The sequence below is a fragment of the Polyergus mexicanus genome, unplaced genomic scaffold (genome assembly GCF_030449975.1).
Source record: "Polyergus mexicanus isolate NDT 795.1 unplaced genomic scaffold, iyPolMexi1.0 SCAF_117, whole genome shotgun sequence".
Lineage (NCBI taxonomy): Eukaryota > Metazoa > Arthropoda > Insecta > Hymenoptera > Formicidae > Polyergus > Polyergus mexicanus.
The window spans coordinates 15,263-39,903 of record NW_027223437.1 but is presented as its reverse complement, the minus strand read 5'-3'; the positions used below and the strand labels follow the sequence as shown (position 1 = coordinate 39,903).

Genomic DNA, 24,641 nt, shown 5'->3' with positions numbered 1-24,641 from the left:
AAGCAGTGGTATCAACGCAGAGTACTAGACAGACCGATCGACATATACTCTTCGTGCTTTTATAATTAAAAGCTTGAAATAACTTTTTATTAGATTATAAATCAGATATTGTGTGTATGTATAATTCAGATTGGCTGATATTTTTTTTTAAATAATTATTTTTCTTCTATACTTTTCGACACATTTATTTTTATTTATTTCCAAATTATGTTTTATATAATTACAATAATTAAAAAATATATATCAAGATATGATAAATAAAAAGAATTACAGATTAAAAATTATAGATTAAAAAATTATGTTTAAATGTTTTATGTGATAAGAAATTTTAAATAAGGTACAACTAAATGATATCGTTAATTATTTTCCATTTGTTTCATGGAGGTTTAAAAAACTATTTTATACTTATTAGGCGAAAAAGACGATCAAATAAACTAATTTCTGCCAAACAAGTGTAACATATGTTACACATGTTTTCTTATAATTTTTGAGTTGCTGAATATGATGATATCAGTTTTAATTGTCAAAATTCGTCTTAAAGGAGTCAAAAATAAAAAAAAAAACCTTATTTTGGTCCCTTTGAGACAAATTTTTACAATTTTTCCACAGCTTAAGACAAATAAAACTGACTATTACTATCGTATTCAGCAGCTCAAAAACTATAAGGAAACATGTATAACTTACATTACACTTCTTAGGCAGAAATTGGTCTATTTAATCTATTGTTGTGCCTCCGGAGAGGCACGGTAGTTGGGATCGTTTGCCGGAAGGAATTTGGGAATTCGGGCTCCGCCTGAGAACTTTATTTAAATAATTCGGACACTTTCCACATTAAATAAATAGATTAATATCAGATTTATTTGTGGTTTGGTTTATTTACAATGTTCCCGCACTTTCGCTCATGTCGCGTATCACGATAACGGTTATCTTAACGTGCGCGTGTCTAGAGTCGAGTTTCGGTCTCGAGACTCGCCTCTCGCTTCTTCGTGTATATTTCTGCCGACTGCGTGGCTATTCAATATTATAATAATTATTGATATTCGTTTTGACACTCGCGTTTGTTAGAGATATTACTCGCGTAAAGGAATAAAGATTGCCCGTTTGGTAGTTATTGTGACTACCCGCGTAATATTAATTAATGATCAAGACTGCCCGCCATTCGTTAGCGGTGGGCCTTTTTATTAACTCCCTTTGGCTACCCGGGAGGGGGTCGTTTAGCGACAAGGCTGTGTGTCGTGTCGCTTGATTTTGGCAATATCCGGATGCAAGCTAAGAAGTTCTAAGTAGGACTTCTTTGCTTGCACTTTCGCAATTTCTTTATTCCTTTTTATTTCGCTTTTAAGTAGGACTTCTACGTTGCATTTTCGCAATGTCCTTCGTCCGCTTGCCCTGATTTCCGCGTTTTCGCAATAAAATGATTGCACGGTCGCTCGGACTTAGCGCGTGGCTCGCGTTGTCAGCGCTTTGTTCGGTCAACGCTCGTAACGTGATCTGTATTCGCGTTACACGTTGGGCAATCATATAAAATAATATGTATTTAGAATAATATATTTAATAATTCGTGTATAGCCTGTTCGGGCTATAACATCCCTCCCCCGTAAGAAAAAGAAAAACGGAGGTGTAAAAGTGACGTTTTTCGCAAAACAAAATTTCTTCTTATTCTAATGTACAATATTTTTCCCGTATATAATATGAATATAATCGTTTCTTATTTTAATTTTCTATAAATTATTTCAATTTATTTGTATGCATGCGAACCGCTTTTCTTCCTTTCTTAATTGTATAATTCACGTCTGAATTTTTTTCAATTATTACGTACGGTCCGGTCCATAGGGATTCAAGTTTCTTAGATCGTCCGCGTCGGAGCGTCTCGTCGTATACTAATACTTTGTCGCCGACTTTAAATTTGATTTCTCTAGTACCTTTGTCGTACTGTTTTTGGCTTTAATTTTTTCTTCTTTAATATGCTCTTTTGCGAGCTGACTCGTTGCCCTTAATCTTTCTTTCAATTCTTGCGCGTAATCGTCGTAATTGTATGTCGGTTTAGGCGGTCTCGTCAGTGACGTAGGTAGATCCGCTTGGTGCCCGTACACTAATTCGAAGGGTGTATACCCCGTAGCTGTATGCGGCGTCGTGTTATACGTAAACATTGCGAACGGTATCCATTCGTCCCAGTCTGTCTGGTCTTCGTTTATGTAGTGTCTTAAATATTCCGCTAATGTTCGATGCGATCGTTCTAACGCGCCATTACTTTCCGGATGATAGGCAGTTGTCTGTATTTTATTTATTTTTAGTAATTTACATGTATTTTTAAATATTTCGCTGAGGAAATTTGTGCCTTGATCCGTTAAAATTTTTTCCGGTATTCCGTGTTCAAGTACAATTTTTGTAACAAATTCCTTGCTAACCGTGTTCGCTTCTTGATTTGGAATCGGTATCGCTTTGCTGAATTTCGTTAAATTGTCTTGGAATGTTAAGAGATATTTATTTCCGTTTGTTGTAACTGTTAACGGTCCTACAATATCTAACGCGCATTTTTCGAAAGGTTTAGTAGGCGTATCCGTAATTATTAACGGTACTTTATTTTTTCGCGATAATTTATTTTTCTGGCACAATTCGCATTTTGCGATGTATTTTTCTACATCTTTCGTTATTCCTGGCCAATTATAATTTAGGCGGATTCTTTTTATCGTGCGTTCAACTCCTTGATGTCCTCCTGTGGGTGCATCATGATATTCATATAATATCTGTTTCTTGTCTTCCTCTGTGTATATTTTTTTTTCGTCGGAGTTTATTTCTTCTTCTATTGCGAGGATTTCTCGTTCTTCCTCTTCTATTTTATGCGCTTCTCTTGTTACATTGCGGCTCAGTGCATCGGCGTTTGCGTTCGCTCGTCCGGCCTTATGAATGATTTCATAATCATATTCTTCGAGTTTTAATCTCCATCGGATTAATCTTGATCCGGGATCATTCACATTAAATAACCAGATTAATGGTTTGTGGTCGGTTACGATTTTAAATTTCGTACCGTATATGTATGGCCTAAAATGTTTTACAGCCCATACAATTGCTAGTAATTCCTTCTCTGTTGTATTGTAATTCTGCTCCGCTCGCGATAAAACTCTGCTGGCGTAAGCAATTGATCGGTCATTACCTACTTTTCCTTGTGACAATACTGCTCCGATTGCATAGTCGGAAGCATCGGTGGTCACTATGAATTCTTGATTGAAATCTGGATACGTTAGCACTGGCGCCGTCATTAATTTTTCTTTTAATATTTCAAAAGCATTTTGCTGTTCCATTGTCCACTCGAATTTTTCCGTTTTCTTTGTTAATTTCGTTAGTGGCTTGGCTATTTTTGAAAAATCTTCTATGAATTTTCTGTAGTATCCGGCTAATCCTATGAAAGATTGTATATCTTTTACTTTCTTCGGCGTCGGAAATTCTTTTATCGCGGTTAGCTTTGACGGGTCCGGAGATATTCCATTCTCCGAAATAATGTGACCTAGATAAATTACTTCTTTGCGCAAAAACTCGCATTTATCTGGTTGCAATTTTAGATTATTTTCTCGGAGTCTCTGTAGTACTTCCTTGAGTCTTCTATTGTGGTCCTCTAGGCTCGATCCGTATATGACGATGTCGTCTAAATAAACTAGACATTTAAGTCCTTGCATTCCTGTTAGAATTGAATTCATCAATCTCTGAAATGTTGCTGGCGCATTTTTCAATCCAAACGGCATTCTATTAAATTCATAGTGTCCGTAGGGCGTTGAAAAAGCTGTCTTTTGTTTATCTTGCTCAGCCATCGGTATCTGGTGATATCCTGACGCTAAGTCTAGTGTAGTAAAATATTTAGCGTTTCCTAGCTGGTCCAGTATATCGGTGATATTGGGCAGTGGAAATGAATCGCCTATTGTTAAATCGTTTAGCTTCCGAAAATCTACTACTACTCGGAGCTTAGGTTTTCCGGATGCGTCGGCCTTTTTTGGTACCACCAATAAGGGTGCGTTCCATTGACTCGCGCTTGTTCTGATTATGCCATTTTTTAGCATTTCTTGCACTTGTTTATTTACTTCCGTCTTGTGCTTCTCGGGAAGACGATACGGTCTCGTGTTCACCGGCGAGGTGTCGGCGCGCGTGTTTATCTCGTGCTCTATCGTCGCGGTGCACGTCAGTGGTTCTCCGTCCAACTGAAATGTATCGTAATATTCTTCGCATATCCGTAGGAGTGCCTGTTTTTCTTCCGTATTTAAATGTTGCGTGCGTAGTAGTTGTCATATTTGTCCGTGTCTCGAGTTAGTATACTTAAAATTTTTTCTTGTTTCCACCGTATGTATTTTAGACTCGATCTCGCGTTCTATGTTTTCGAGGGTGACGTTCGGCGTCTGTATCTCGACTTCCATATCGGTTGTATTTATAATACTAACGGGACACGTGTAATCTTTAGGTTCTACTAAGCAGTTTCCAAGGTAAATTCCTGGAGCTGTTTCTTCTGCTCGTACTATTCCTATTCGATTTTGATTTGTTGTCGCTTTTACGATGGTCTCGCTGCGCGGTTTTAGAATCGTTTGGTTAAGCGAATGGAATTTTAGTACGGCGTTTCCTATTTTTAATTGACTTTTATTATAATCGCAAGATACCGAATGTTGTCGAAGGAAATCAATTCCTAGTATTCCTTCATATTCGATCGGAACGTCGTCCTTTACCACGTAAAATGCATGTTTTACCTTATGGTTTCCTATCTTGATTGTGGCGTACATTTTTCCGATGGTATGTATTTTATGTCCGGTTATACCAGTGAGCGCGATTTTATCTTCGTGTATCAATGCGTTGTCCTTTAAATGTTTCAATTTTATTAGTGAGATGGTCGATCCTGAATCGTACAACATCTGTATTTTTTCGTTTTTCACTTGTCGCATTGGTAATGTTATTAGCAATAAGTCCGTCTTTTTCTTCGCACGTGGCATATCTTTAATATGCGTAACGCGATACTCAGATGCAGGTCGCGGTTGTCTCTTTCTCGCTTCTTCCTGCTCGTCTTCGCAGCTGCTACTTGCGCTATCGGCGTTTCTGTTTTGTTGTCGCGGTTTCTTTCGATCGCGTATATTTTCGTCGCGCGTTTTTTGCTGATTTCCGACTTTTAGTTTATTTGTATTGTTTTTCGGTTTTCCTTTTAGACTCCAGCATTCGTCGCGGCTGTGTCCTGTTCTTTTGCAATGCGAGCAGTATTTATTTATCGCGTTTATTCGCGAGGGTTTTTCCGGCTTCGGGAGCGCGTATCGGCTGCTACGGCAATCGCGTCCGAAATGTCCGTTTTTTCCGCATTTAAAGCATTGCGGTGTCGGATTTCGTCTATTTCGCGAGTAACTAAATTCGGTTTTATTTTTATTAGCAAAACCACTTATTCTCGCTGTTCCCGGTCTGAGTTTTTCTTCGGCGCTGGCGCCCGTTATCGCTTCTTGGAGCGTCGTATATCGCTGCGCGCGTACGAGCACTTGTAATTCGTCGTGTAACCCGATTTGGAAATTTATTAACGCCTGCTCTTGGATTGTTTGTTGAATCGTGCGTTTTGAGGTTGCGGAATGCTCTTTTCCTTCGATCATCGAATCGTATAATTTCATCGCTAGTAAATCAACGCGTTGTCCGAAAGCGTGCGCAGTTTCATTCGGCTTTTGTTTTAAGGAATTGAACTCGATTTGTAAGTGCGTAGTACTTTGTTTAAACTGGTAACAAGTCTCGAGTTGTTGTTTTAATTCGGCGAACGTCTGAATATTTCGTGTCTCGAAATCCTGCATGGCTTTTCCCTTTAGTTTCGTATATAAAATTGCTCGGATTAAAGATTCTTCATCCGCGGGATTTATGTCTTGAACGGCGTACGTGCATGCATTTAAAAATTCTAGTAATTTATGTCGCGATGTTCCGTCAAATTCGGGAATCATTGCTCTTGCTTCTTTTAACGGTAAGTAATTCGGAGCGGTGCTTCGTCGACTTCTGATGTCGCGTGCGGTTCGTCCGTATGTCCCATTAAACGCGTCGTTTCCGTTTTCTGAGCGGTTATATCCGTGACGTGGTAATTCCATAATCGCGTCTTCTACTCGCGTTACTCGCCTGTTTAATGATTTTACTTCCGTGCGTATTTCATTTAATATTTCGAGAAGGTGTGCGTCGCTTCTTTCTTCGCGGTTTCTCTCGTGGGGCGGTGTGTGATCAGCCTCCACTATATTTCGGTCCATTTGGTGAATGGATCGTCGCATTCTTTCTATTTCCTCGTCTACCGCGCTTTGTGGCGGGTTCGCGGGAGTGTTTTCTCGCGGATTTCGCGATTCGGCCATATTACTTTCTTGTTGGCTATAAATTTCTTCCGGATCGAATAGATCGCTTTCGTAGGAAGTTAATGAAAATTCGCGCCGTAGGGATACTCTACTTGGAGTTCTACTAATATACGGTCGCGTACGTCTAGTCTCGCGTTGAGTGTCGTCAGTGGGGTCAGTCGTATTACGCGCGAATAGGCTTTCGTCAAAATTGTTAAACGGAAATTCGCGTTCTGTGACGACGTTTTCCGGTAACTCGGGCTCGCTTTCGCTCGAGTATTGAGTTTCTAAGTTTTTTCGCACGTTATAAGAATTTTCTCGCGGTGCTAAACTTAATTTAATTGCTCGTCGGGCTGGTTCACTCAGTAACCACGATCGGTTCGCTATCGGTTTCGGTATATTAGAACCTTCCGACATTCACGCTATTATATTTATTAAATTTTTTCGGACTTACAATAGTATAACGGCTCGCATGATCGCTCGCTGTGTCAGTAGGTTGCTGACGCTGCAGTCCTTCGCTCGGCGGCTGATACGGCTGACGATGCTCGTCGTACGGCGGTCGTTGTCCGGCGTCGGTGCGTTGTCTGTAGAGTTATCGTAGGTCGCGATGCTTGGCGGCTCACGTTTCTGCTACAGCTGTTGTGGCGATGCTCGTTCTGCTGTCCGTGCGGTGTCTTCCGTTGATTGTAGTTTCCGTCAGCTTACGTTTTACGTGTGCTGGCGTGCCTGTCCTGTTTACATTCTGGGTGCTTTGCAGGTCTTGGGGAAGGCTTAGCTGCTGCTTCCGTTCGTCAACTTCAATTGAATTGATTGTTGGCGTGCCCACTTTTTAACACAACCGTGTCTTTTGCAGGTCTTGCTTAGTTCTGGCGATGCCTCGGCAGATCCCACCGCTGCCACCAAATTATGTTGTGCCTCCGGAGAGGCACGGTAGTTGGGATCGTTTGCCGGAAGGAATTTGGGAATTCGGGCTCCGCCTGAGAACTTTATTTAAATAATTCGGACACTTTCCACATTAAATAAATAGATTAATATCAGATTTATTTGTGGTTTGGTTTATTTACAATGTTCCCGCACTTTCGCTCATGTCGCGTATCACGATAACGGTTATCTTAACGTGCGCGTGTCTAGAGTCGAGTTTCGGTCTCGAGACTCGCCTCTCGCTTCTTCGTGTATATTTCTGCCGACTGCGTGGCTATTCAATATTATAATAATTATTGATATTCGTTTTGACACTCGCGTTTGTTAGAGATATTACTCGCGTAAAGGAATAAAGATTGCCCGTTTGGTAGTTATTGTGACTACCCGCGTAATATTAATTAATGATCAAGACTGCCCGCCATTCGTTAGCGGTGGGCCTTTTTATTAACTCCCTTTGGCTACCCGGGAGGGGGTCGTTTAGCGACAAGGCTGTGTGTCGTGTCGCTTGATTTTGGCAATATCCGGATGCAAGCTAAGAAGTTCTAAGTAGGACTTCTTTGCTTGCACTTTCGCAATTTCTTTATTCCTTTTTATTTCGCTTTTAAGTAGGACTTCTACGTTGCATTTTCGCAATGTCCTTCGTCCGCTTGCCCTGATTTCCGCGTTTTCGCAATAAAATGATTGCACGGTCGCTCGGACTTAGCGCGTGGCTCGCGTTGTCAGCGCTTTGTTCGGTCAACGCTCGTAACGTGATCTGTATTCGCGTTACACGTTGGGCAATCATATAAAATAATATGTATTTAGAATAATATATTTAATAATTCGTGTATAGCCTGTTCGGGCTATAACATCCCTCCCCCGTAAGAAAAAGAAAAACGGAGGTGTAAAAGTGACGTTTTTCGCAAAACAAAATTTCTTCTTATTCTAATGTACAATATTTTTCCCGTATATAATATGAATATAATCGTTTCTTATTTTAATTTTCTATAAATTATTTCAATTTATTTGTATGCATGCGAACCGCTTTTCTTCCTTTCTTAATTGTATAATTCACGTCTGAATTTTTTTCAATTATTACGTACGGTCCGGTCCATAGGGATTCAAGTTTCTTAGATCGTCCGCGTCGGAGCGTCTCGTCGTATACTAATACTTTGTCGCCGACTTTAAATTTGATTTCTCTAGTACCTTTGTCGTACTGTTTTTGGCTTTAATTTTTTCTTCTTTAATATGCTCTTTTGCGAGCTGACTCGTTGCCCTTAATCTTTCTTTCAATTCTTGCGCGTAATCGTCGTAATTGTATGTCGGTTTAGGCGGTCTCGTCAGTGACGTAGGTAGATCCGCTTGGTGCCCGTACACTAATTCGAAGGGTGTATACCCCGTAGCTGTATGCGGCGTCGTGTTATACGTAAACATTGCGAACGGTATCCATTCGTCCCAGTCTGTCTGGTCTTCGTTTATGTAGTGTCTTAAATATTCCGCTAATGTTCGATGCGATCGTTCTAACGCGCCATTACTTTCCGGATGATAGGCAGTTGTCTGTATTTTATTTATTTTTAGTAATTTACATGTATTTTTAAATATTTCGCTGAGGAAATTTGTGCCTTGATCCGTTAAAATTTTTTCCGGTATTCCGTGTTCAAGTACAATTTTTGTAACAAATTCCTTGCTAACCGTGTTCGCTTCTTGATTTGGAATCGGTATCGCTTTGCTGAATTTCGTTAAATTGTCTTGGAATGTTAAGAGATATTTATTTCCGTTTGTTGTAACTGTTAACGGTCCTACAATATCTAACGCGCATTTTTCGAAAGGTTTAGTAGGCGTATCCGTAATTATTAACGGTACTTTATTTTTTCGCGATAATTTATTTTTCTGGCACAATTCGCATTTTGCGATGTATTTTTCTACATCTTTCGTTATTCCTGGCCAATTATAATTTAGGCGGATTCTTTTTATCGTGCGTTCAACTCCTTGATGTCCTCCTGTGGGTGCATCATGATATTCATATAATATCTGTTTCTTGTCTTCCTCTGTGTATATTTTTTTTTCGTCGGAGTTTGTTTCTTCTTCTATTGCGAGGATTTCTCGTTCTTCCTCTTCTATTTTATGCGCTTCTCTTGTTACATTGCGGCTCAGTGCATCGGCGTTTGCGTTCGCTCGTCCGGCCTTATGAATGATTTCATAATCATATTCTTCGAGTTTTAATCTCCATCGGATTAATCTTGATCCGGGATCATTCACATTAAATAACCAGATTAATGGTTTGTGGTCGGTTACGATTTTAAATTTCGTACCGTATATGTATGGCCTAAAATGTTTTACAGCCCATACAATTGCTAGTAATTCCTTCTCTGTTGTATTGTAATTCTGCTCCGCTCGCGATAAAACTCTGCTGGCGTAAGCAATTGATCGGTCATTACCTACTTTTCCTTGTGACAATACTGCTCCGATTGCATAGTCGGAAGCATCGGTGGTCACTATGAATTCTTGATTGAAATCTGGATACGTTAGCACTGGCGCCGTCATTAATTTTTCTTTTAATATTTCAAAAGCATTTTGCTGTTCCATTGTCCACTCGAATTTTTCCGTTTTCTTTGTTAATTTCGTTAGTGGCTTGGCTATTTTTGAAAAATCTTCTATGAATTTTCTGTAGTATCCGGCTAATCCTATGAAAGATTGTATATCTTTTACTTTCTTCGGCGTCGGAAATTCTTTTATCGCGGTTAGCTTTGACGGGTCCGGAGATATTCCATTCTCCGAAATAATGTGACCTAGATAAATTACTTCTTTGCGCAAAAACTCGCATTTATCTGGTTGCAATTTTAGATTATTTTCTCGGAGTCTCTGTAGTACTTCCTTGAGTCTTCTATTGTGGTCCTCTAGGCTCGATCCGTATATGACGATGTCGTCTAAATAAACTAGACATTTAAGTCCTTGCATTCCTGTTAGAATTGAATTCATCAATCTCTGAAATGTTGCTGGCGCATTTTTCAATCCAAACGGCATTCTATTAAATTCATAGTGTCCGTAGGGCGTTGAAAAAGCTGTCTTTTGTTTATCTTGCTCAGCCATCGGTATCTGGTGATATCCTGACGCTAAGTCTAGTGTAGTAAAATATTTAGCGTTTCCTAGCTGGTCCAGTATATCGGTGATATTGGGCAGTGGAAATGAATCGCCTATTGTTAAATCGTTTAGCTTCCGAAAATCTACTACTACTCGGAGCTTAGGTTTTCCGGATGCGTCGGCCTTTTTTGGTACCACCAATAAGGGTGCGTTCCATTGACTCGCGCTTGTTCTGATTATGCCATTTTTTAGCATTTCTTGCACTTGTTTATTTACTTCCGTCTTGTGCTTCTCGGGAAGACGATACGGTCTCGTGTTCACCGGCGAGGTGTCGGCGCGCGTGTTTATCTCGTGCTCTATCGTCGCGGTGCACGTCAGTGGTTCTCCGTCCAACTGAAATGTATCGTAATATTCTTCGCATATCCGTAGGAGTGCCTGTTTTTCTTCCGTATTTAAATGTTGCGTGCGTAGTAGTTGTCATATTTGTCCGTGTCTCGAGTTAGTATACTTAAAATTTTTTCTTGTTTCCACCGTATGTATTTTAGACTCGATCTCGCGTTCTATGTTTTCGAGGGTGACGTTCGGCGTCTGTATCTCGACTTCCATATCGGTTGTATTTATAATACTAACGGGACACGTGTAATCTTTAGGTTCTACTAAGCAGTTTCCAAGGTAAATTCCTGGAGCTGTTTCTTCTGCTCGTACTATTCCTATTCGATTTTGATTTGTTGTCGCTTTTACGATGGTCTCGCTGCGCGGTTTTAGAATCGTTTGGTTAAGCGAATGGAATTTTAGTACGGCGTTTCCTATTTTTAATTGACTTTTATTATAATCGCAAGATACCGAATGTTGTCGAAGGAAATCAATTCCTAGTATTCCTTCATATTCGATCGGAACGTCGTCCTTTACCACGTAAAATGCATGTTTTACCTTATGGTTTCCTATCTTGATTGTGGCGTACATTTTTCCGATGGTATGTATTTTATGTCCGGTTATACCAGTGAGCGCGATTTTATCTTCGTGTATCAATGCGTTGTCCTTTAAATGTTTCAATTTTATTAGTGAGATGGTCGATCCTGAATCGTACAACATCTGTATTTTTTCGTTTTTCACTTGTCGCATTGGTAATGTTATTAGCAATAAGTCCGTCTTTTTCTTCGCACGTGGCATATCTTTAATATGCGTAACGCGATACTCAGATGCAGGTCGCGGTTGTCTCTTTCTCGCTTCTTCCTGCTCGTCTTCGCAGCTGCTACTTGCGCTATCGGCGTTTCTGTTTTGTTGTCGCGGTTTCTTTCGATCGCGTATATTTTCGTCGCGCGTTTTTTGCTGATTTCCGACTTTTAGTTTATTTGTATTGTTTTTCGGTTTTCCTTTTAGACTCCAGCATTCGTCGCGGCTGTGTCCTGTTCTTTTGCAATGCGAGCAGTATTTATTTATCGCGTTTATTCGCGAGGGTTTTTCCGGCTTCGGGAGCGCGTATCGGCTGCTACGGCAATCGCGTCCGAAATGTCCGTTTTTTCCGCATTTAAAGCATTGCGGTGTCGGATTTCGTCTATTTCGCGAGTAACTAAATTCGGTTTTATTTTTATTAGCAAAACCACTTATTCTCGCTGTTCCCGGTCTGAGTTTTTCTTCGGCGCTGGCGCCCGTTATCGCTTCTTGGAGCGTCGTATATCGCTGCGCGCGTACGAGCACTTGTAATTCGTCGTGTAACCCGATTTGGAAATTTATTAACGCCTGCTCTTGGATTGTTTGTTGAATCGTGCGTTTTGAGGTTGCGGAATGCTCTTTTCCTTCGATCATCGAATCGTATAATTTCATCGCTAGTAAATCAACGCGTTGTCCGAAAGCGTGCGCAGTTTCATTCGGCTTTTGTTTTAAGGAATTGAACTCGATTTGTAAGTGCGTAGTACTTTGTTTAAACTGGTAACAAGTCTCGAGTTGTTGTTTTAATTCGGCGAACGTCTGAATATTTCGTGTCTCGAAATCCTGCATGGCTTTTCCCTTTAGTTTCGTATATAAAATTGCTCGGATTAAAGATTCTTCATCCGCGGGATTTATGTCTTGAACGGCGTACGTGCATGCATTTAAAAATTCTAGTAATTTATGTCGCGATGTTCCGTCAAATTCGGGAATCATTGCTCTTGCTTCTTTTAACGGTAAGTAATTCGGAGCGGTGCTTCGTCGACTTCTGATGTCGCGTGCGGTTCGTCCGTATGTCCCATTAAACGCGTCGTTTCCGTTTTCTGAGCGGTTATATCCGTGACGTGGTAATTCCATAATCGCGTCTTCTACTCGCGTTACTCGCCTGTTTAATGATTTTACTTCCGTGCGTATTTCATTTAATATTTCGAGAAGGTGTGCGTCGCTTCTTTCTTCGCGGTTTCTCTCGTGGGGCGGTGTGTGATCAGCCTCCACTATATTTCGGTCCATTTGGTGAATGGATCGTCGCATTCTTTCTATTTCCTCGTCTACCGCGCTTTGTGGCGGATTCGCGGGAGTGTTTTCTCGCGGATTTCGCGATTCGGCCATATTACTTTCTTGTTGGCTATAAATTTCTTCCGGATCGAATAGATCGCTTTCGTAGGAAGTTAATGAAAATTCGCGCCGTAGGGATACTCTACTTGGAGTTCTACTAATATACGGTCGCGTACGTCTAGTCTCGCGTTGAGTGTCGTCAGTGGGGTCAGTCGTATTACGCGCGAATAGGCTTTCGTCAAAATTGTTAAACGGAAATTCGCGTTCTGTGACGACGTTTTCCGGTAACTCGGGCTCGCTTTCGCTCGAGTATTGAGTTTCTAAGTTTTTTCGCACGTTATAAGAATTTTCTCGCGGTGCTAAACTTAATTTAATTGCTCGTCGGGCTGGTTCACTCAGTAACCACGATCGGTTCGCTATCGGTTTCGGTATATTAGAACCTTCCGACATTCACGCTATTATATTTATTAAATTTTTTCGGACTTACAATAGTATAACGGCTCGCATGATCGCTCGCTGTGTCAGTAGGTTGCTGACGCTGCAGTCCTTCGCTCGGCGGCTGATACGGCTGACGATGCTCGTCGTACGGCGGTCGTTGTCCGGCGTCGGTGCGTTGTCTGTAGAGTTATCGTAGGTCGCGATGCTTGGCGGCTCACGTTTCTGCTACAGCTGTTGTGGCGATGCTCGTTCTGCTGTCCGTGCGGTGTCTTCCGTTGATTGTAGTTTCCGTCAGCTTACGTTTTACGTGTGCTGGCGTGCCTGTCCTGTTTACATTCTGGGTGCTTTGCAGGTCTTGGGGAAGGCTTAGCTGCTGCTTCCGTTCGTCAACTTCAATTGAATTGATTGTTGGCGTGCCCACTTTTTAACACAACCGTGTCTTTTGCAGGTCTTGCTTAGTTCTGGCGATGCCTCGGCAGATCCCACCGCTGCCACCAAATTATGTTGTGCCTCCGGAGAGGCACGGTAGTTGGGATCGTTTGCCGGAAGGAATTTGGGAATTCGGGCTCCGCCTGAGAACTTTATTTAAATAATTCGGACACTTTCCACATTAAATAAATAGATTAATATCAGATTTATTTGTGGTTTGGTTTATTTACAATGTTCCCGCACTTTCGCTCATGTCGCGTATCACGATAACGGTTATCTTAACGTGCGCGTGTCTAGAGTCGAGTTTCGGTCTCGAGACTCGCCTCTCGCTTCTTCGTGTATATTTCTGCCGACTGCGTGGCTATTCAATATTATAATAATTATTGATATTCGTTTTGACACTCGCGTTTGTTAGAGATATTACTCGCGTAAAGGAATAAAGATTGCCCGTTTGGTAGTTATTGTGACTACCCGCGTAATATTAATTAATGATCAAGACTGCCCGCCATTCGTTAGCGGTGGGCCTTTTTATTAACTCCCTTTGGCTACCCGGGAGGGGGTCGTTTAGCGACAAGGCTGTGTGTCGTGTCGCTTGATTTTGGCAATATCCGGATGCAAGCTAAAAAGTTCTAAGTAGGACTTCTTTGCTTGCACTTTCGCAATTTCTTTATTCCTTTTTATTTCTCTTTTAAGTAGGACTTCTACGTTGCATTTTTGCAATGTCCTTCTTCCGCTTGCCCTGATTTCCGCGTTTTCGCAATGAAATGATTGCACGGTCGCTCGGGTTTAGCGCGTGGCTCGCGTTGTCAGCGCTTTGTTCGGTCAACGCTCGTAACGTGATCTGTATTCGCGTTACACGTTGAGCAATCATATAAAATAATATGTATTTAGAATAATATATTTAATAATTCGTGTATAGCCTGTTCGGGCTATAACAATTTATACATATAAATAATAATTAAATCATTAAATAAAAATTAGTTGATTACATGCATGTGCATTGTTATAGAAGTTGCTACAAAGAATGCATCAAATATATTAGGTTATAAGAAATTATTAAAATACATTTTACATATCATACAATAAAATATATCAATAATAAAAAAATTTATAAAAACTAAATAAACTCGTCAATATTATAGATACATGTAATTACTTTGCGTGCTTGCAAAAAAAGGAACAGTAGCGTAAAAATCTAAATACAATATAAAACATTTTAAAATGCTGTATCAAGAATATCTTTCAAAACAATTATCTGTTTATTATTTCTTTATGCTTCAAATCTAGCAAAAAATATTAATTACATACCTTGCATCCGTCGGCGAGAAAGACTCAGAGAGAAAAAGGATAAAGTGGGGAGCATACACTTTTGCATAAGCGCATAATCATAAGCATAAGGAAATTGATTGGTCCATTTCCTTATATAAGGACCAATCAATTGATTGGTCCATTTCCTTATATAAGGACCACTAACTCTCTTAAGCAACTTCTATAACAATGCACATACATGTAATCAACTAATTTTTATTTAATGATTTAATTATTACTTATATGTATAAATATATCTTTGTAGATGGAAAAATTTTCTGGTAAAAAGGCAGACTGTATGTATATGTATTTGATGGATATATTGTATTTATCATCAAGATAAACGATATCGATAGTAGTTATTATATGCGGGTTCTAACTCAGGTTCTCCCAGGGGAATGCGGGGCGAGGGGAAACCGCAAGGCGAGGGGGCATGACGTCACGCGGGCGGAGGGGGATTTTGACGGCGCGGGGGACTGACGTCATGCGGGCGGGGGGGAGCTTATCGCGGGAGCATAAACAGCGCGGTATATTACAAAGGGCGAGCGCCGATGTCCGGCTGCTCGAGAATTTATAAATAATATAAACAAATATCGTCTCACACTGTAGCGCCGATGTCCGGCTGCTAGAATTCGCGTCGGGACATGTTTATCGGTGTACTTACAAAAGGCGGGTGTCGATGTCTGAAATATAAGGCGAGCCCCGATTTCCAGCTGCTCGAGAATTTATAAATAATATAAACAAGATAGAACCATCGAGGTGCTCTCTTCATCTTTTTTGCAGGAAGAGCCGTTTATCGTATCGCTTGTCGGGATACGTTTCGCGATACCATAACGCGATAGATTAAAAATATATAATGAAGAACGAAGGGTGTCAAAAACTCAGTATGCGATTTGAAAGCTTGCAATCCGTATATCGACTGAAAGAGGTACGGCGGGTACTTGTAAATTTTTGTGTGGCAAGTGTTCGGTGTAGAGGAAGATTTTGTGATAATCTGCATAAAAATGGAAATAGATAATAATTTCGAGGTAGTATTAGATGAATCGTCCGACGAAGATCACGCATTGTCGGATGACAGTAATTACAAGAGTGATCAAAGCGAGGACCTTACGGAACGTGTTGACAAGATAGTCCCTCATTCGCAAATTATTGCGCTAAACGGACGTACAAAGTGTTGCGCTATATACTTTTATTATTCCACGGGTGGTTCTTTTGCCATATATGCTTCGTGTATGATCTCCATAGCAGATACTGATTTCGGATACATGTATGCTGTTCGGAAGCATGTGATTGAGATATACGTCGCGATAAGTGGTCGGTCCTGCTCCAATTGCAGACTTCCGATGTATCAGATCTTTCCGTGCAATATGTGCCCAATTTACACACAGTAAAAAAAACATTGGCATAAAAAGTGTGAAAAAATAATAATAATAATAAAAAAACATGGAAAACACCGAGCAAACCGAACGCGACCTGTTGGAGCTGTCACGTCGAGTCGCTACCTTGGGCGAGTATTTCGCGTGGGCGCAGCGATACGAGGAATTTATCAAACAGCTCGAAGAACACAGTCGTGTCAAGCGTCCGCGACTCTCGATCGGAGTTCGACAATCTTTGGTGGCTAGAATCGCGCGACTCGAGGGTGCGAGGACTCGATTAAAGAGACGGTTTATACACAGCGGTGGTGATTACAGTGGTGACAATACCGCGGAAAGACTCGTTTGGCGAGAGATCGATACCGCGTTCGAAAACCGTATACTGACCGGTGCGGTGATTAACGCAGATTATATCGAACCGCAGCAATTTCTCGAGGACGCTAAAGACATCGTGCTCGAACACGTGCAAAAAGTTATGGAAAGACATAATAACGTGAAAGTGAACACTGTGTTCAACGGTGAATTCGTGTCGGGTGATAAGAGCGCAAATAAAAGTGTAAATACCAGAAACTATGAACTCTTTCGCACGTCCGATTTACACGAGTAGTACGAGCGACGCGTCGTCGAGCCCACGCTTGCCTCGCTAGAAGAATTTCAAGAACGCGACAGCGGGTGGGCTTTGTCGCGAATTCTCGATTTAACTGTAAATATAAATAAATATAATCCAATGCGCGCGGGGTGTCATATTAAATTACCGCGAGAAATAATAATGAAGAGAGCGGTAATAAACGTGCAATCTAAAGACAATGCGTGTTTCGCGTGGGCGGTGGTCGCCGCTCTACATCCAGCTGAAAGAAACGCGGAACGGGAATCTTCGTATCCACATTATACGACAGTGCTAAATCTCCAAGACATTGAGTTTCCGATGACATTGAGTCAAATTAAAAAATTTGAACTTCACAACAACATTTCGATAAATGTATACTGCATCGAGAAAGAAAACAACATTGTCCCGATACGTCTGAGCGAACAAAAGAAGGACAGACACGTCAACTTGCTGTACATGCAAGATTCGCAAGACGTCGGACATTTTGCGTGGATCAAGAATTTATCCCGTGAGCTCACAATTAAGTTGTGGCAAACGAAGACAATATATCTGCGATCGGTACGTATATTTAATAAAAATGCAATATATAAAATATACGAAAGAAAAATTAATTATTTCTATTTTTTTACAGATGTTTACACTATTTTGGATCGGAGGACAAGTTGCAGTCGCACATTGTAGATTGCCGAGAAATGAACGAGTGCGCCATCCGGTTACCGAGCGATAAAGACAAGTGGCTCGCGTTCAACAACTACAACAGAAAGGAGCGACTTCCCTTCGTCGTATACGCCGACTTGGAGTGCGTGCTGAGGAAGACCGACGGTGATCCGATGGCGTCTACGTACACGTTTCAGCATCATCAAGTATTTAGCGTAGCTTATTATGTACATTGTTCGTACGACGAATCGTTAGCCGCGTATCATTCTCGCCGTACTACCGATTGCGTTTCGTGGTTCGTGGAAAAATTAAAAAATTTAGCGCAACGCGTAAAGATTATTTTAACCACGAATGTCCCCATGATAAATTTAACGCGAGATGAGCGGGAAAAGTTTCACAGCGCGACACACTGTCACATTTGCGAAAAACCGTTTGCGCAAGACGATACACGCGTACGCGATCATTGCCATCTTACCGAGAGGTACCGAGGTCCCGCGCATTCAAACTGCAATTTAAATTATAAAGACTCTTTTTGTATTCCAATAGTTTTTCACAATTTATCCGGTTACGATTCACATTTTATCATCGAGAAAATAGCTACCGCGTTCAAAGGCTCGATCAACGTACTACCGATAACGAAAGAAAAGTATATTTCATTCACGAAACACGTTAAAGATACCGCCGAAAGATCAGATTGGCGAAGCGATATAAAGTTACGGTTCATCGATTCGTACAAATTTCTCAGTACTAGTCTCGAAAAATTGGAATCGTTTCTAAATAATGATAAACTTCAAATTTTAAAATAGAAATTTCAAAATTTATCGATCGGAGAGTTCAATTTATTGACGCGAAAAGGTGTCTTTCCATACGAATACATTGACTGTGTCGATAGGTTGCACGATACGTGTTTACCACCGCGCGAATCATTTTATAGTTCCTTGACCGGTGACACCGTATCCGAGAGCGACTACGCGCACGCCGAAAACGTTTGGAGGCGGTTCTCCGTTTTTGAAAATTTTCGCAACAAATGTATCGAGAGTTACGGGCTCGACCCCGCGTATTATTATACTCTTCCCGGATACACGTGGGATGCGATGCTAAAACATACGAATATTACGTTCGAATTACTTACTGATATCGATATGGTTATGTTTATCGAACGGGGAATACGCGGTGGCCTGAGCCAATGTTCCGACAGATACACGCGAGCCAATAACAAGTACATGCCGTCTTACAACCCATCGAAACCATCGTCGTATATGATGTATTTCGATGTAAACAACTTGTACGGTTGGGCGATGTGTCAACCATTGCCCTATGCCGATTTTCGATGGGTCGACGACATCTCTGACTTTGACGTTAGCGCGATCGCTTCGGATTCAACCACAGGTTATATTCTCGAGGTCGATCTGCAGTATCCGCAACATCTTCACGACGCGCACGCTGATCTACCGTTCTGTCCAACGAGCGATAAGCCGCCCGGCAAGCGGCAGGACAAACTCCTCGCGACTTTATACGATAAGAAGCGTTACGTCATACACTATAGCAACCTGCAGCAATGCACGCGTCACGGCCTTCGCATCGCAAAAATACATCGCGTATTGCAATTCGCTCAATCCGCATGGCTCCGCGATTACATCGAACTCAACACCCGGTTTAGAACGCGCGCGACAAACGATTTCGAGAAAAATTTATACAAATTAATGAACAACGCGGTATTCGGTAAAACTATGGAAAACGTGCGCAATCACGTCGATGTAAAATTATTAACAAAGTGGGACGGGCGATACGGCGCGGAGGCGATGATCGCGAAACCAAATTTTCATAGCAGGAGCGTCTTTTCGGAAAATTTGGTCGCCGTTGAACTGCGCAACCTCGAGGTGAAATTCAATAAACCGATCTATGTCGGTATGTGTATACTCGATATATCGAAAGTGTGTTTATACGAATTTCATCACGAGTACATGTTACCGTTATATCACAAAAATTGTAAAATAATGTACACCGATACAGACAGTTTGATTTATCACATCGAGTGCGAGGATGTGTACGAGAATATGAAACGCGATATCGCCAGATTCGACACGAGCGATTATCCGGCTAACAACGCGTACAGTATACCGCTCGAGAACAAGAAAGTGTCGGGTTTGATGAAGGACGAGAATAACGGTGCGATCATAACTGAATTTGTCGGGCTTAGAGCAAAAATGTACGCGTTGCGAGTAAATAGGAAAAAGGATACAAAAAAGGTTAAAGGTGTCAAGCGTACCGTCATAGCGAGAACGATAACGTTCGACGATTACACGCGGTGTCTGCGCGATGAAATTGAAATGACTCGACAACAATCCTGCATAAGATCAAAATTGCACGAAGTGTACACAATCAGCGAGACAAAAATCACCCTGAGTCCGTACGACGACAAGCGATATATCGTACCTGATTCGACCGACACCCTACCGTGGGGACATTACCGGATACCCTTATAATGTAATATAATGTAATGTAATGTATGTATGTATGTATGTAATGTAATGTAATGTAATGTAATGTAATGTATGTATATATGTATATATATGTATGTATGTAATGTATGTATGTATGTATGTATGTATGTATGTATGTATGTATGTATGTATAAGAAAAACAAAAGAAATATATATTTCTATCTTTCTTTTTTTCTTTTTTATATTTCATATTTTATATGCTGTATACATTTTACATATATTTTTTATATTTCAGATACTTTATATGTATTTCATATTCTTTATATGTTAAAAATAAAATACAGTTTGTACGAATTAAACCACATTGTCCTTGTGTATCCAAGAGTTGTGCGATCCATCGAATCCCAACCATTTGACGTAAACCTCGTCACCTCTCCTGCGCAGTACTTTCTCCATGAGATACACGTCCGGATAAGTCACGCGACGCAACTCGTACTCGTAGAACGCTCCAGCGACAGATTTTTTGCGATAGACCTCGAGTAGATAGGTTACGGGATTAGTACGTTGCACTTTAACGATCTTAAACACTTCGGTGGTCCAGTTTGGCGTGTAACCCTTCTCGAAGATCGTCTTGTACTTGCTAACGCGTACCGGGTCACCTACTTTGAACTTTGCCGGACCCGCGATCTTTATCGCGCTGTACACAGTATCCAAGAGTCTTTCGGCGATCGCGGGGGTAACGTCGACGGGTCACATGCCGATCGTTCGATGCTTGCGCGCGTTGTAATCCGATACGAGTCGCGGCAACGCATCGACCCACTTGTAAGTTCCGTTGAGCGTAAACATTTTCCACATATCGTTTTTTAACGTACGATTGAATCGTTCGACGACCGATGCCTTCAACACCGAATACGTGGAATAATGATTGATGCCGTGTTTCTTCACGAGACGTTGCACGTTGGCGTTGTAAAATTCCTTCCCCATATCGGTTTGCATATTTTTCGAGTGCCTCTCGCTATTTCGAATTATCTCTGCGATAGCGTCAGCCGTCTCGCTTCCGCCTTTATTCTTGAGCGGTACGGTCCACGCGTATTTGCTCAACACATCGATGACGGTGAGTATGTGGTGGTAACCTCTGTTGAAACGAGAGTACGGACGCATCTCGACGATGTCGGCTTGCCACAGGTCATCGTAACCCCGCACTACGACGCGTCTTCGGGGAAAATTTCTTTTCGCCGAAGCATGCAGTTCCTCGACGAGTCGTAGCTTCTCGATATTTTTACGTCCGTTGGATTTTAACGATGCCATGATTTTAGCGGTGTGGCTAGTCGGCGCGTAATAATACGTATAAAGAAATTACATTATAATTTATATCTCTAACTTTTAACCACTCAATAACCGTTTATTCCCGTTCATCGTCTTTCAATAGTGGTTCTTTGTCATCCGTCATTCGTCGCCGTTCGATAGCCGTTCGTAGCCGTTCCTGAACCGTTCCTGAGCCTTTAGATAACCGTCCGACAACCGTTCCTGAACCGTTCGGCCGTCCTTCAACCGTTCGTAGCCGTTCGTGAACCGTCCGTAGCTGTCCGTGAACCGTTTCTTGTCGTCCATTGTCGTTCGTTGACGTTTCGTTGATGTTTCGTTGTCGTTCGTTGACGTTTCGTTGACGTTTTGTCGTCGTTTTGTCGTCGTTCGTTGACGTTTCGTTAGCGTTCGTTGACGTTTCGTTAACGTTTCGTCGTCGTTTCGTTGTCGTTCGTTCACGTTTTGTCGTCGTTTTGTTGTCGTTCGTTGACGTTTCGTTGTCGTTTCGTTGACGTTTCGTCGTCGTTTCGTTGTCGTTCGTTGACGTTTCGTTGGCGTTTCTAATCTAGCGATATTCGCACGCCGAAGCTCGTTTATCACAATCTGTAACGCTCGCACGTCTTTCTCTAACGCTGCAGCTTCTCGTCTAACTCTTTCAGTTGATTTCTCAACGTTTTAACGGATTGATCCACGTACAGTTTGTTGATGGCGTCGGTATCAGCCACAGGTTGCGCTACATGACGAATCTTGTGCGACCTCGCGTCAAAGCCCGTAACGGTGCGACACAGAGCGTTATCGCGCACGAAATTTCTCATTAATCCGTTCCATCGACGATACGAAATGGCATTCGTCGCGTCTTTGCTCTGCTCGGACATTCCAAATTTGTTGATGCGCATCATCGATGCGAGAGACGTCGGTCGATTCATTAGTTTTGTCGAGATACCGCTTAATTTATAATAATACCGGCTTCGCGAAGTTCCTCGATGATCGATAGGATCTCGTTGTCGTGGCCGTTGTGGCCGGCTTGGTGCGAAGCGTCGAGCAATCGTAAACGATCCACCAGCTCGTTGGGATCGTCCCAGTGCACGTAGTCGATCTTGTTGTCGGTTAGCGTCATCGCGCGAATAATCCCTTTCCGGATTTTGTTTTTTTGGGTTCGATCGGTATCAGCTTTGCAATTATTTCTTTGTACTTGTATCCCCTGTTGCCCATTAATCGACCCTGCGCATCGTGATTGCGTTTATGCGCGTTCGTCGTCAACAGCATACTCTTGTACGTTTGCTTGTCATCCTCCGTATAGATGACATCATCGGGGATTTTTTTGAAGATAAACTCGTAAAGACCAGGTGTGCCGACGTATCGAACGCCGTCGATAATTATGTTATCCGCGTTGTCCACGTCAAAACGTTTATTACCGAACATCATTCCATCGTTGTCGAAATAAACACCGTACACGATGTCAATACCGCTTTCTCGATCGCCGCTCAGGACAGGCCAGACGTACCTCCGACCCAGCGGACCTAACTGATCTCGCAACGTTTCTCGGCCTTCCAGTGTTTGCAACTGATTTCGGACGGATGTCACGAGCGAGTCGTCCGTGGTTTCGAAAACATCCTCGTTCGCGAGTAATTCGGACATCGTAGGTTGTACGGTTCTCATTGACGCGGATGGTGTAGAGGTTATCGGCGGTACATCCAATAGAGGGTCCGACCGTTTCGATTTATGTGGTGCTGGTGAGCGATCCGACCTGACGTTGGATCGTTTTCTTTTTTGCGGTGTCGCATCATGTTTCTCGCGCTTCGGGATGGGTAACGTTTCGATCCCCGCGTCGGTGTTACTCCCAGGCTCGTTCTTCACCGCGATCGAGCTAGAGTTGTCGACGATCTTTCGTAGCGGCTCGATGAGAGGTCTAAAGCGCCTGTCCAACACGATATCCTCATCGATCTTACCGGTCTTCAAAGCGCGATATTTCTTGCGAATCGATTCGCTCGTTTTCACAATTGCCCTCGCAATCTTCTCGCGCTCGCGAATATCCTCGCTCTTATCGATCGCAGCCATCGCGGAAAAGCAAAAAATGTGAATCTCTCTCTCTCTCTCTTTCTCTTACATTTCACCTCCGACGAAGTATCGGCAACGACTAATCGTTTTGCGGTATCGCGAACACGTTAAATTCTTTTCTGTATCGACCATCGTTGAGCGAGCTGTCTTTGTCTATCACTACGAATCCGTACTTGCACTGCCAACAATCGCGACACAACGCGCAAAATTCATCGTACGGCATGTCGGTATTCACGTGATCGTTGTACACGTGTTTCAGGTTGGTACCATCCTGTTTGAACAGGATCAGCAGGTTCGCGTTGTCGCGTATCAGATGTTTAGGTATTCTCGCGTACGTATGACAGAGATAAAAGCAGTCGACGCTCGAGTGCCGGCCAATTGAAAAGTACTCTCTCACAGCATCTTGCTTATCGCATGCCATGTCATCGAACACGAAAATCGAGTTTGGACGCGCCTCGCTCGGCGGAATGACATCACTGTTGTTGGAGAATGTGAAGTAGCCGATTTCGTCGATCGATGTCATCAAATTCTCCAGATATCGATATTTTGGTTGTTGCAATGACTTTGAGTACACGTACACGTTTTCGAAACGTACACCGTGCGAACTTTCCAGCAGGCTTATCAGAACGTTGGTTTTACCACAATTCGAGGGGCCGCAAACGATTGCGCGTATAGTAGTCGGTAGCATCGTACCATGCTTGCGCATCTCCGCGTTGTCCCCCATCGATCGTAATTTGTCGTCGCAATTCGTCACGCGTATCGCCAAAGGTTGTCACACGAATCTCATTTTCACACTATCGACTGAGGAACGCTGGATCGAACGCCTATTTATAGGTGCGCGGAACTCCGAATCGCTCAGTAACGAAAATGTTTGTCCTACAGTTGAGACCTTCCGATATTTGCGATTTGAGCGCCGAACAGTTACAATTTGTGCCGAAAGTTGTTCTGCTGCGAATGTGCGGCGATCACGTCCACTACCTGTGGGACAAGCTTCCGGAACATATAAAAGCGGATTTAGAGGTTCAACAATATCGGCACTGTTACGAACATTACAATCAACCGTGGCAGCGAACGCACATCGACGGTCCAGCACAGTTGATAAAAGGTTGCGGTGAATGTCAACGAAAATAGGTAGAGGCCTATTAAATCGTGCGATAAACGCCCTTCCTTTCGAGTTACATATCCCCGGCTATCAGTTTTGCGGTCCGGGCACTCATTTGGAAAAACGATTGGCGAGAGGTGATCGGGA

General features: G+C 42.2%; 1 pseudogene; it reads right to left on the bottom strand.

Annotated features, from left to right (window-relative positions):
* Positions 1-22,080: 22,080 nt before the first annotated feature.
* Positions 22,081-23,392, bottom strand: LOC138944211 (uncharacterized; annotated as a pseudogene).
* Between the last annotated feature and the right edge of the window lie 1,249 nt (positions 23,393-24,641).